The sequence below is a fragment of the Schistocerca gregaria genome, chromosome 6, assembly GCF_023897955.1.
Source record: "Schistocerca gregaria isolate iqSchGreg1 chromosome 6, iqSchGreg1.2, whole genome shotgun sequence".
NCBI classification, from domain to species: domain Eukaryota; kingdom Metazoa; phylum Arthropoda; class Insecta; order Orthoptera; family Acrididae; genus Schistocerca; species Schistocerca gregaria.
Window position 1 is genome coordinate 84,376,186 of NC_064925.1, and position 12,468 is coordinate 84,388,653.

Consider the following 12,468-nt stretch of genomic DNA (forward strand, 5'->3'; position numbering starts at 1 on the left):
AGTTCAAAGGACTGTGTCACGTAAGCCCTTTGGCATTTAAAATTTTTTTAATTTTGTTGAATTTTAAGTCTTGGGCTTTCAGCCGATTTTGTGTTTGATTTGTTTGCTCTTAAGGCCTTCAGCCTAAATTAAAGAACTGTTTCACGTAAGGCCTTTTGTATTAAAAAAATAATGTTATGGAGGTTTAAGTGTTAGGCTTTCAGCCGATTTGAATTTAACTTGTTCACTTCAGCCTATTTAAAGAACTGTTTTAAGATCAGGCTTGCCTTTTAAATTTCTGATCATGCTTGAGTTTTAAGTTATTGGCCTTCAGCTATTTTTAAATTAATGTGGCTTACAGCCAGTAATCAAGTCCCAAAGATTAAAGCTGTGTGTTAAGAAAAAACAATTTTTGGCTCTTGTAATGTTTGATCAATTAATAAAGTCCTATGTTCAAGTGTAACTGACAGCCTCTTATTTTGACCCCTTTCCACAAATTATACTATCTGTCCTGTCCTGTGGGTTAAGCGGGGTGCCTCACTGGCAGTCTTGCTAGCAACCTCTCATATTGTACTGATGTTAGAATTTGGCTGACAGTCAAAAGTGAACTGTTGGATGCCCTGTCGTAGCGGTGAGGGTAGAAGCCGGGGGCCCGAGGCCGAAATCTGAGCTCTTGCCAACCGCTGCGGGCTTAGCAATCATGCCCTGTTAGCAGGTCTGAAACTGCAACTTGGCAGCCGTAGTCAATAACTGGCGTTTTGAAACATTTGGAGCAGTGCTGTTCCGGCAGCAAACGTGACGTGAAATGCAGCATTTCCTTCCCTGTATAGAAGCTCCCCAGGACAGGCTGGGCGTGACGAGACAGCTCGGCCTCAAATTGGCGTCTGCAGTATGTTGGCTGCCACTGTGAAACCACAGCGCCCTTCCAGCTGCAGGCTGCTGGCTTTGAGGGTCTGACGGATGAACTCCTAGTCACCTGCCAGCACCAGGCACCCAGCCGATACACTGAGGAAACCAAAGTCATGCCACACCTCCTAACATCGTGTCGGACACCCTTTTCCCGTGCGCAGTGCAGAAACTCGACGTGGCATGGACTGAAAAACTCGCTGGAAGTCCCATGCAGAAATACTGGGCCATGCTATCCCTGTCAATACTTCCGAAAATGTTGCCGGTGTTGTGAACGAACTGACTCTCCATTATGTCCTATAAATATTCGACAGAATATATGTCTCGCGATCTACCTGGCCAAATCATTCGTTCAAACTGCCCAGAATCCTCTTCAAACTAAACGCGAACAACTATGGCCCGGTGATATGACTACGCTGTTTGGAAACATGAAGTCCATGAATGGCTGCGAAGGGTCTCCAAGTACCTGAACACTGACACTGAGGATCGCGGAATATTGTATCCCCGAACGATTTCCGAAAAGTAATAGCCCTGTCCCTTTAGCTCCAACTACCAACCGGCGTTCAATCTCTGTTGAATTTTCTTGTTTTCCTTCCTACCACTCTTTTTTCGTATGTCATCTGCTTGTGTCGCCTGCAGCCAAATGCCAAACAGTACTGCTCATCGGTAGTTAATGCATCATACCACATAGCCAGTATGAGTATTGTTTCGGGTAACCAAAGACAGCGAGAAATTAGTCTTTATCTTTACAACTCAAAGTGAAATTTTGCTGTGGGAGGAGGCTATGTTAACAAACCCAGTATGAAATTTTTCTTCCTTGAGCAATATTTCTGCAGCAGATTGCTGACCACCGTTTTCTAGGATAAGATGCACATCACGGGATTGTGGGATTAGGATATGAGTTTAAAATTAAGGCCTGCAAAACCTGCTGTCTTCTGCAGTTAAAATCAGCTGTCTACAGAACGTGTCCCATTTCCGTTACACCTCGCGGAAGACGTTTTCAACATTTCTCAGCATCTCACAGTGACAGAATTTGTGAAGGGATCCGCTGTGTTTCTGTTTCGCCTGTAATCAGGAGCTAGCCGGCAGGAGATATGGGAACTCCGTAACGACACCTAGCAGACGTCAACTAAGAGTAAATTTTAATCGAACTACAGTACTTCTATAGCTGTTAATATTTGATTCAGGACTGAAACTACAGCAATTAGTTCGGGGAAACATAATCTGAATTTATTAGAACGATTGTTATGACTAATTATATAATCATTGTTGCATGTGTGACGTATTGTATTTAATTTCAATAACATAGCACCATAGTTTCACTGAAATAATTTCACTCGCTTTAGTCCTAAGTCAAGCATAAATAGTTGTCTTCTCTGGAAATAAAATGAGATGCTCTATACATGACTAGTTTAAGCTCTTTGATCATAAAAAAATTCACATCCACACATACAATGAAGAGCGAAACGAAACTGGTACACCTTCCTAATATTGTGCAGGGCGCCCACGAGCACGCAGGAGTGCCGCAACACGACGTGGCTTGGACTCGACTAATGTCTGAAGTAGTGCTGGAAAGAACTGACACCATCTCGCGGTTCTAGGCGCGCCGTCCGGAACCGCGTGACTGCTACGGTCTCAGGTTCGAATCCTGCCTCGGGCATGGATGTGTGTGATGTCCTAGGTTAGTTAGGTTCAAGTAGTTCTAAGTTCTAGGGGACTGATGACCACAGCTGTTAAGTCCCATTGTGCTCAGAGCCTTTTGAACAATTTTTTTTTTTTTTTTTGATGCAGGTGATCAGACAGGATACTTACATACGTGTCACCTGTCAGAGTCGTGTATGTCAGGAGTCCCATATCACTGGAACAGCTGACGCCCCAAACCAGTACAGAGCCTCCACCAGATTGAACTGTCCCCTGCTGACATGAACTGTCCATGGATTCATGAGGTTGTCTTCATAACCGTACACGTCCATCTGCTCGATACAATTCGAAACGAGACTGCTCCGACCAGGCAACAAGTTTCCAGTCATCAACAGTCCAGTGTCGGTGTTGACGAACCGAGGCGAGGCAGTCATCAAGGGTACACGAGTAGACCTTCGGCTCTGAAAACCGACAGCGATGATGATTAGTTGAATGGTTCACAAGGTGACAATTGTCGATGGCTCAGCACTGAAATCACCACTTTGCGGAAGGCTTGCACTTCTGTCACGTTGAACGGTTCTCTCTAGTCGTCACTGGTTCCGTTGTTGCAGGATCTTTCTCCGGCCGCAGCGATGTCGCAGATTTGATGTTTTACCGGATTCCTGATATTAACGGTACACTCGTGAAATAGTCGTAGGAGAAAATCCCCACTTCATCGCTGTCTCGGAGATTCTGCGTCCCATGGCTGGTGCGCCGACTCTAACACCACGTTGTAACTCACTTAACTCTTGACCACCTGCCAGTGTAGCAGCAGTAACTGATCTAAAAACTGCGCCAGACACTTGTTGTCTTACACAGGCGTTGCCGTATTCCGCCTCTTTACATATCTCTGTATTTGAATACGCTTCAGTGTATTTATGTGAACAGCTGCGTTTTAGACACCAGTTGTACGAATTGTTATCTATTCTTCATCGATTTTCGTCACAGAAGAATAAACCAGTACATCATGCAATCATGATGCTGGCTAGGACCGAAATTGGCAAAGAATGATTAAAATTCGTACAGCTGACGCCTAAAACGAAGTTCTTCAAGTTTCAGACGGCCGTTGCAACTCACTTCACTAATATGTTACATACATTTGTACCTGATGGTGATCGGTTTGCAAAATAAATGATAATTATTGTACAATATTACTCCAGTGACGTGTGTATTTTCATTCATAGTGCATAAAACATTCTGCGAAGGCCCGATGGAACAGGAATTCATTGCAGTACAAAACTTATCAAAGTGTATCATATCAATGTAGTGATATGACACATACATACAGTACTACTTGACTGAGTGTGGCCAGTTATAATACTTTATACACATATGACAGCATATCAATGGACCAGAAAGACATGTAGGGGAGCAGTGAATGGAAGAGAGCAGGGTAAACACTTGAAGCCGGAACACGGGTTTATAAACGTTTAACGATGAAAACGACTGTACTCTCATTTCTGTGTTCATACTAAATAACTGCACGTGTTCTGTATACCTGTAAGATCTTTTATAAGTTTGAGAATCCAGAAACCGTATCATGGTCACAGAAATTTTAAAAAAACGTGAGAGTGAAATACAACTACACTTTGAATCGAACTGTAATACTGTAACGAAAAAACTCTGCCCAGTGCACAACCTGTGCTACACAGCTTCAGAGTGTTGAAGGAAAGTATTGATACGTGTTGAAAAAACCGACTGTGTTTGACGACAATTTTCTACCGAAAATACGCGCATGAGGAAATGTTGTACAAGACATCATTGTACTGTCGGCACGCAAGGAATTGCTCTGTTTCGTTCGAGTGTTCGAACTTGATTTCACCCTGTGTTGAAGAAGCAAGACGTAGTTTGGAGTAGGCACAAGTCTGAAATAACTGCTGCCTGAGTAACAAGGTACAGAAACACTCTCACTCGTCCAGTAGCCATAAACTTCAAGGAAGAAAAAATAAAAAAATAATATATCGCGTTTTTAAATCAGACCAAAAGTCAAAAATAGTATTCCCTTGGCCTATACGGATTCCTAGGCCAAAACAGATAGTGTCACAAATTTGTGCTTGTTAATTTGTAATGGCTATGACAATATGGAAAACACTTCCAAGAAGAAGGGACAGGATGTCTGGCCATCATGGTGCTAGAGGGGGCTGTAGTGGGCGAAAACTGCAGTGGAAGACAGAGGTAAGGATCATCCAGCAAATAATTGAGGATGTTTGTTCCAAGGGCTGCTCTAAGACGAAAAGGTAGACACAGGAGAGGAATTCGTGCAGAACCACATCAAACCATTCAAAGGACTGATGACTCAAACAAGAATAAAAAAATAATGAAAAAATTAAAAAGACAATACTTGTATGACTTTTAACTAAAAACATTCATGCATGAATAACTACCTCCTAACTATAATGGTTTGAATACTCCCCACGTTTTTCATTACAAACCTTACAAGTTTTGTCTTAGCTATTAAAAATTCACAATAGTGAATTTTCAGCGCTATCTGTATGGGTTAGGAATTTGTATGGGACTAGGAGAAATTACTTTATACGTTCTAGTTCAATTAAGACTGTCTTAAATTCAAAATTTATTTGTAATTAAATATTTATTTTCTGCTTTTTGCACCTCTGTGTGTGAAATTTCGGTGTGAAATTTCTCAATGGAGTTTAGGGGAAGAGATTATATTCTTTGTATGAACACTTGTTTATCTGTGTCCTAGCTGTTTGCCGACAGCTTCACCCACGCACACATACGTTTTGTATACTGCACACTTGCTCTCTTTCTCTGTGCATGTCCCCACCATCCCTTCCCTTCCATTTATTCCGTGCTGAGCTGTTCCCATCCATTCAGACCATGCACTCTGATACTACTGACACAACACTCCAGTCCCGCAAGACAGCCGAGATGCCAGGCGTTGCCAAACTTTTCAACCAATACCGACCACACCTACAACAGACAGAGTCAGTACAGTCTAAGTCTGAACTATGTTTATAATCCCAAGATTCTACTAAATCAGGAAGTAAGTTTATAATCAACTGCAAAATCTGTACCAAACAGTCAGACAGAAAAGGGAGTGACGTAACAAAACGTGCTAAAATACACTACTGGCCATTAAAATTGCTACACCAAGAAGAAATGTAGATGATAAATGGGTATTCATTCGACAAATATATTATACTAGAACTTACATGTGATTACATTTTCACGGAATTTGGGTGCATAGATCTTGAGAAATCAGTACACAGAACAACCTCCTCTGGCCAAAATAATGGCCTAGATACGCCTGGGCTTCAGTCAAACAGAGCTTGGATGATGTGTATAGGTACAGCTGCCCATGCAGCTTCAACACAATACCACAGTTCATCAAGAGTAGTGTTTGCCGTGTTGTGGCGAGCCAGTTGCTCGGCCACCATTGACCAGACGTTTTCAGTTGGTGAGCGATCTGGAGCATGTGCTGGCCAGAGCAGCAGTCGAACATTTTCTGTATCCAGAGAGGCCCGTACAGGACCTGCAACATGCGGTCGTGCATTATCCTGCTGAAATGTAGGGTTTCGCAGGGATCGAATAAAGGGTAGAGCCACGGGTCGTAACACATCTGAAATGTAACGTCCACTGTTCAAAGTGCCGTCAGTGCGAACAAGAGGTGACCGAGACGTGTAACCAATGGCACCCTTTACAATCACGCCTGGTGATACGCCAGTAAGGCGAAGCGAATACACGCTTCCAATGTGCGTTAACCGCGATGCCGCCAAACACGGATGCGACCATCATGAAGCTGTAAAAAGAACCTGGATTCATCCGAAAAAATGACGTTTTGGCATTCGTGCACCCAGGTTCGTCATTGAGTACACCATCGCAGGCGCTCCTGTCTGTGATGCAGCGTCAAGGGTAACCGCAACCATGGTCTCCGAGCTGATAGTTCATACTGCTGCAAACGTCGTCGAACTGTTCGTGCAGATGGTTGTTGTCTTGCAAACTTCCCCATCTGTTGACTCAGTGATCGAGACGTGGCTGCACGATCCATTACAGCCATGCAGATACGATGCCTGTCATCTCGACTGCTAGTGATAGGAGGCCCTTGGGATCGAGTACGGCGGTCAGTATTACCCACCTGAACCCACCGATTCCATATTCTGCTAGCAGTCATTGTATCTCGACCAAAGCGAGCACCAATGTCGCGATCGATAAACCGCAACCGCGATAGGCTACAATCCGACATATCAAAGTCGGAAACGTGATGGTACGCATTTCTCCTCCTTAAACGAAGCATCACAACCAGGCAACGCCGGTGAAATGCTGTTGGTGTATGATAAATAGGTTGGAAACTTTCCTCATGTCATCACACTGCCACACCGGAGCCAACCTTGTGTGAATGCTCTGAAAAGCTAATCATTTTCATATCACAGCATCTTCTTCCAGTCGGTTAAATTTCGCCTCTGTAGCACGTCATATCGTTGGTGTAGCAATTTTAATGGCCAATAGTGTAGAAGCTGCCACTACACTACGTCTCGATAATGATGAACTATATATATCGGTACCGCATTGTGTCAAGAAATGAAGAGTCGCTTATCCAATCAATCTAACTACAATGCTAATAAAACCATTACAATATACACTCCTGGAAATCGAAAAAAGAACACATTGACACCGGTGTGTCAGACCAACCATACTTGCTCCGGACACTGCGAGAGGGCTGTACAAGCAATTATCACACGCACGGCACAGCGGACACACCAGGAACCGCGGTGTTGGCCGTCGAATGGCGCTAGCTGCGCAGCATTTGTCCACCGCCGCCGTCAGTGTCAGCCAGTTTGCCGTGGCATACGGAGCTCCATCGCAGTCTTTAACACTGGTAGCATGCCGCGACAGCGTCGACGTCAACCGTATGTGCAGTTGACGGACTTTGAGCGAGGGCGTATAGTGGGCATGCGGGAGGCCGGGTGGACGTACCGCCGAATTGCTCAACACGTGGGGCGTGAGGTCTCCACAGTACATCGATGTTGTCGCCAGTGGTCGGCGGAAGGTGCACGTGCCCGTTGACCTGGGACCGGACCGCAGCGACGCACGGATGCACGCCAAGACCGTAGGATCCTACGCAGTGCCGTAGGGGACCGCACCGCCACTTCCCAGCAAATTAGGGACACTGTTGCTCCTGGGGTATCGGCGAGGACCATTCGCAACCGTCTCCATGAAGCTGGGCTACGGTCCCGCACACCGTTAGGCCGTCTTCCGCTCACGCCCCAACATCGTGCATCCCGCCTCCAGGGGTGTCGCGACAGGCGTGAATGGAGGGACGAATGGAGACGTGTCGTCTTCAGCGATGAGAGTCGCTTCTGCCTTGGTGCCAATGATGGTCGTATGCGTGTTTGGCGCCATTCAGGTGAGCGCCACAATCAGGACTGCATACGACCGAGGCACACAGGGCCAACACCCGGCATCATGGTGTGGGGAGCGATCTCCTACACTGGCCGTACACCTCTGGTGATCGTCGAGGGGACACTGAATAGTGCACGGTACATCCAAACCGTCATCGAACCCATCGTTCTACCATTCCGAGACCGGCAAGGGAACTTGCTGTTCCAACAGGACAATGCACGTCCGCATGTATCCCGTGCCACCCAACGTGCTCTAGAAGGTGTAAGTCAACTACCCTGGCCAGCAAGATCTCCGGATCTGTCCCCCATTGAGCATGTTTGGGACTGGATGAAGCGTCGTCTCACGCGGTCTGCAAGTCCAGCACGAACGCTGGTCCCACTGAGGCGCCAGGTGGAAATGGCATGGCAAGCCGTTCCACAGGACTACATCCAGCATCTCTACGATCGTTTCCATGGGAGAATAGCAGCCTGCATTGCTGCGAAAGGTGGATATACACTGTAATAGTGCCGACATTGTGTATGCTCTGTTGCCTGTGTCTATGTGCCTGTGGTTCTGTCAGTGTGATCATGTGATGTATCTGACCCCAGGAATGTGTCAATAAAGTTTCCCCTTCCTGGGACAATGAATTCACGGTGTTCTTATTTCAATTTCCAGGAGTGTACTTATTGAGAAAGAGGTTGGTTGCATGCTTAAGGAACCGATTATCGGTAAAGGATAAGTGTATCTCAGTCGCCAGGTCGATGGCGCTCACATGTGGTGCCCGTGAAGATTTCGCTGACAGAAAGTTCCAGCACTGAGCTGGCACTCGCTCGCATTCAATGGCCACTCCAGCCCCGCCAGACTTGTCCCTGCCCAGGGCCAGCGGGCATGAGTTGAGTTGGGGCGCGAGAGGACAAGTGCTCTGCAGCTGTGAGAGGACTCGCGTAATAACCGAGGAGGGGCGCGGCAATGTCGGAGGCGAGAGCACTCGTGACGCACACCTCAACGGAGTGCGCAGCGGAAATATTAGCGCGGGGGCCGGGAGAGGGGTAGAGTGGGACTGTGAGAGGGAGGGAGGGAGGAAGGAAGGAGGGGTATCTGTCTACCGGCAACCGGCGTCCTTGCAATTAACGGCAGCGGAAAGCTGGGCAGAGCAGACGGGACAAGAGAAAGCGGCGCCGTCTTTTGTCCAGCGATTGTCGCGCCGCGCCTCTAGCGGCTGTCGCGAACGGTGAAATCGAGGTTAAGTCGTGCAGTCCGTGACCGGAAAGCTCGGAATGTATGGACTGGGCGAGAAGTGAACGACAAAGGTAAATACACAAGTCGGTTTGGGAAAAGGGCTGGAAACGAGTGTGACCGTGGCTCATAGGAGGGAACTCCCGACCATGTGGTTTACGAGTGCCCCCTTTTCGATGATGTAGCAGTTACATTAAGACAACAGCTACCAAACAATAATAAATACGACTTACTAAGACACGAAGAGATTTTCGAAACTTTCAATAACCTGGCAAATGAGGTGTCACCTTAGAGTTCTGACTGCATACCTGAGGGGCATTCGTGATTAAAACCAACTACTGAACGTGTCCTAGTACACTAATCCTGTACCGCCTGGGAGTGGACAGGTCGACTTATTAGTTGGAATCGGCCACGTGCAGGGCTAGGGGGCCTGGGGTTCACCAACTTCACGATTATGACAGCACTGGATTTGAAGTAGGTTAGTAGGATTAGAAGTAGATACTAAAATAGAAACCTGCAGCGACTAGTAGTTTCGGCCTGCCCAGTATCAGGACCACGCTCATCGGGATTACATCGATAAGGAAGGCCTTGTAGTAGGTTTATATCCACACTGACACATAGCTCTCAGCACTATAGGACTTCTGAGGTCATCAGTCCCCTGGAACTTAGCATTATTTAAACCTAACTAACCCAAGGACATCACACGCATCCATACCCGAGGCAGGATTTGAACTTACGACCGTAGCGGTAGCACGTTTCCAGACTGTAACGCCTAGAACCGCTCGGCCACATCGGTCAGCCACACTGACACATCTGTAACGCTGCAGGCAGTTAGGATTACTAACAAGTAGGTAGTGGTGTATAGTTAAACAAAATCGTAATTTTGCCCATTAACCTGCACTGTTCACACTGTCTGTTGTTTACAAATTAACTGTAATAACTGTAAAACATTGTATCATTTAGGACCGACTAATCACAAAGGTGATGGGTTATATTGTGTAATTATTATCTATTGCAATAAACATTCTTTTTAATTCGTTTTGAATACACAAGAACCTTCATGCAGCTGTTTTGTTCATACACTCCTGGAAATGGAAAAAAGAACACATTGACACCGGTGTGTCAGACCCACCATATTTGCTCCGGACACTGCGAGAGGGCTGTACAAGCAATGATCACACGCACGGTACAGCGGACACACCAGGAACCTCGGTGTTGGCCGTCGAATGGCGCTAGCTGCGCAGCATTTGTGCACCGCCGCCGTCAGTGTCAGCCACTTTGCCGTGGCATACGGAGCTCCATCGCAGTCTTGAACACTGGTAGCATGCCGCGACAGCGTCGACGTCAACCGTATGTGCAGTTGACGGACTTTGAGCGAGGGCGTATAGTGGGCATGCGGGAGGCCGGGTGGACGTACCGCCGAATTGCTCAACACGTGGGGCGTGAGGTCTGCACAGTACATCGATGTTGTCGCCAGTGGTCGGTGGAAGGTGCACGTGCCCGTCGACCTGGGACCGGACCGCAGCGAAGCACGGATGCACGCCAAGACCGTAGGATCCTACGCAGTGCCGTAGGGGACCGCACCGCCACTTCCCAGCAAATTAGGGACACTGTTGCTCCTGGGGTATCGGCGAGGACCATTCGCAACCGTCTCCATGAAGCTGGGCTACGGTCCCGCACACCGTTAGGCCGTCTTCCGCTCACGCCCCAACATCGTGCAGCCCGCCTCCAGTGGTGTCACGACAGGCGTGCATGGAGGGACGAATGGAGACGTGTCGTCTTCAGCGATGAGAGTCGCTTCTGCCTTGGTGCCAATGATGGTCGTATGCGTGTTTGGCGCCATTCAGGTGAGCGCCACAATCAGGACTGCATACGACCGAGGCACACAGGGCCAACACCCGCCATCATGGTGTGGGGAGCGATCTCCTACACTGGCCGTACACCTCTGGTGATCGTCGAGGGGACACTGAATAGTGCACGGTACATCCAAACCGTCATCGAACCCATCGTTCTACCATTCCTAGACCGGCAAGGGAACTTGCTGTTCCAACAGGACAATGCACGTCCGCATGTATCCCGTGCCACCCAACGTGCTCTAGAAGGTGTAAGTCAACTACCCTGGCCAGCAAGATCTCCGGATCTGTCCCCCATTGAGCATGTTTGGGACTGGATGAAGCGTCGTCTCACGCGGTCTGCACGTCCAGCACGAACGCTGGTCCAACTGAGGCGCCAGGTGGAAATGGCATGGCAAGCCGTTCCACAGGACTACATCCAGCATCTCTACGATCGTCTCCATGGGAGAATAGCAGCCTGCATTGCTGCGAAAGGTGGATATACACTGTACTAGTGCCGACATTGTGCATGCTCTGTTGCCTGTGTCTATGTGCCTGTGGTTCTGTCAGTGTGATCATGTGATGTATCTGACCCCACTAATGTGTCAATAAAGTTTCCCCTTCCCGGGACAATGAATTCACGGTGTTCTTATTTCAATTTCCAGGAGTGTATGTGCTATACGAAGTGTACTTTGTGGGCCACGTAACCCAGCAACATTTTTCGTGCAGTTGTTGATTATGCTCCAATATTTTGTTGAAAACAATAATAATAATAATAATAATAATAATAATAATATGAGGAACTTCATTGAAGAAAAAGTCTTCTTTTAATATTCACACAGGGTAAATTTGAAACAACAAAGTTTTCAATGGTACCCCACATTACTTTTCCTTTATTGCATTTTTTCATACGTAATTGGTTGCAGTTTGGACACAAAGGGTCACATAAATAGTGACAAAATAATAAATATGGGACAAAGGAAATTATTTCTGCAAACATTAACCTTTATTTTTTAGCATTTGTTCTTACTCACTGCCGTTGGGACAAAACTAGAGACCGAGCGAGGTGGCGCAGTGGTTAGGACACTGGACTCGCATTCGGGGGGACGACGGTTTAATCCCGCGTCCGGCCACCCTGATTTACGTTCTCCGTGGTTTCCCTAAATCGCTCCAGGCAAATGCTGGGATGGTTCCTTTGAAAGGGCACGGCGGACTTCCTTCCCTAATCCGGTGACACCGATGGCCTCGCTGTCTGGTCTCTTCCACCAAACAGCCCAACAAAATTAGGTGACGTTTATTTTCAAAACATGTTTATCGCATTTTCCAAGACATTTTTTTGTTCTGTGTTGTTTGAGGCTTTTCGGATGGATTAGCTGCAAATACGGTTCGTCAGCGATACATCGAAGCCGGCCGGTGTGGCCGTTCGGATCTAGGCGCTACAGTCTAGAACCGAGGAACCGCTCCGGTCGCAGGTTCGAATCCTGCCTCGGGCATG

At 47.2% G+C, this 12,468-nt stretch overlaps 1 protein-coding gene across 1 annotated transcript in view; it reads right to left on the reverse strand.

Moving 5' to 3' along the window:
• LOC126278735 (neuropilin and tolloid-like protein 2) overlaps window positions 1-12,468 on the reverse strand; it is a 958,390-nt gene that overhangs the window by 931,596 nt on the left and 14,326 nt on the right. The window lies entirely within an intron of this gene.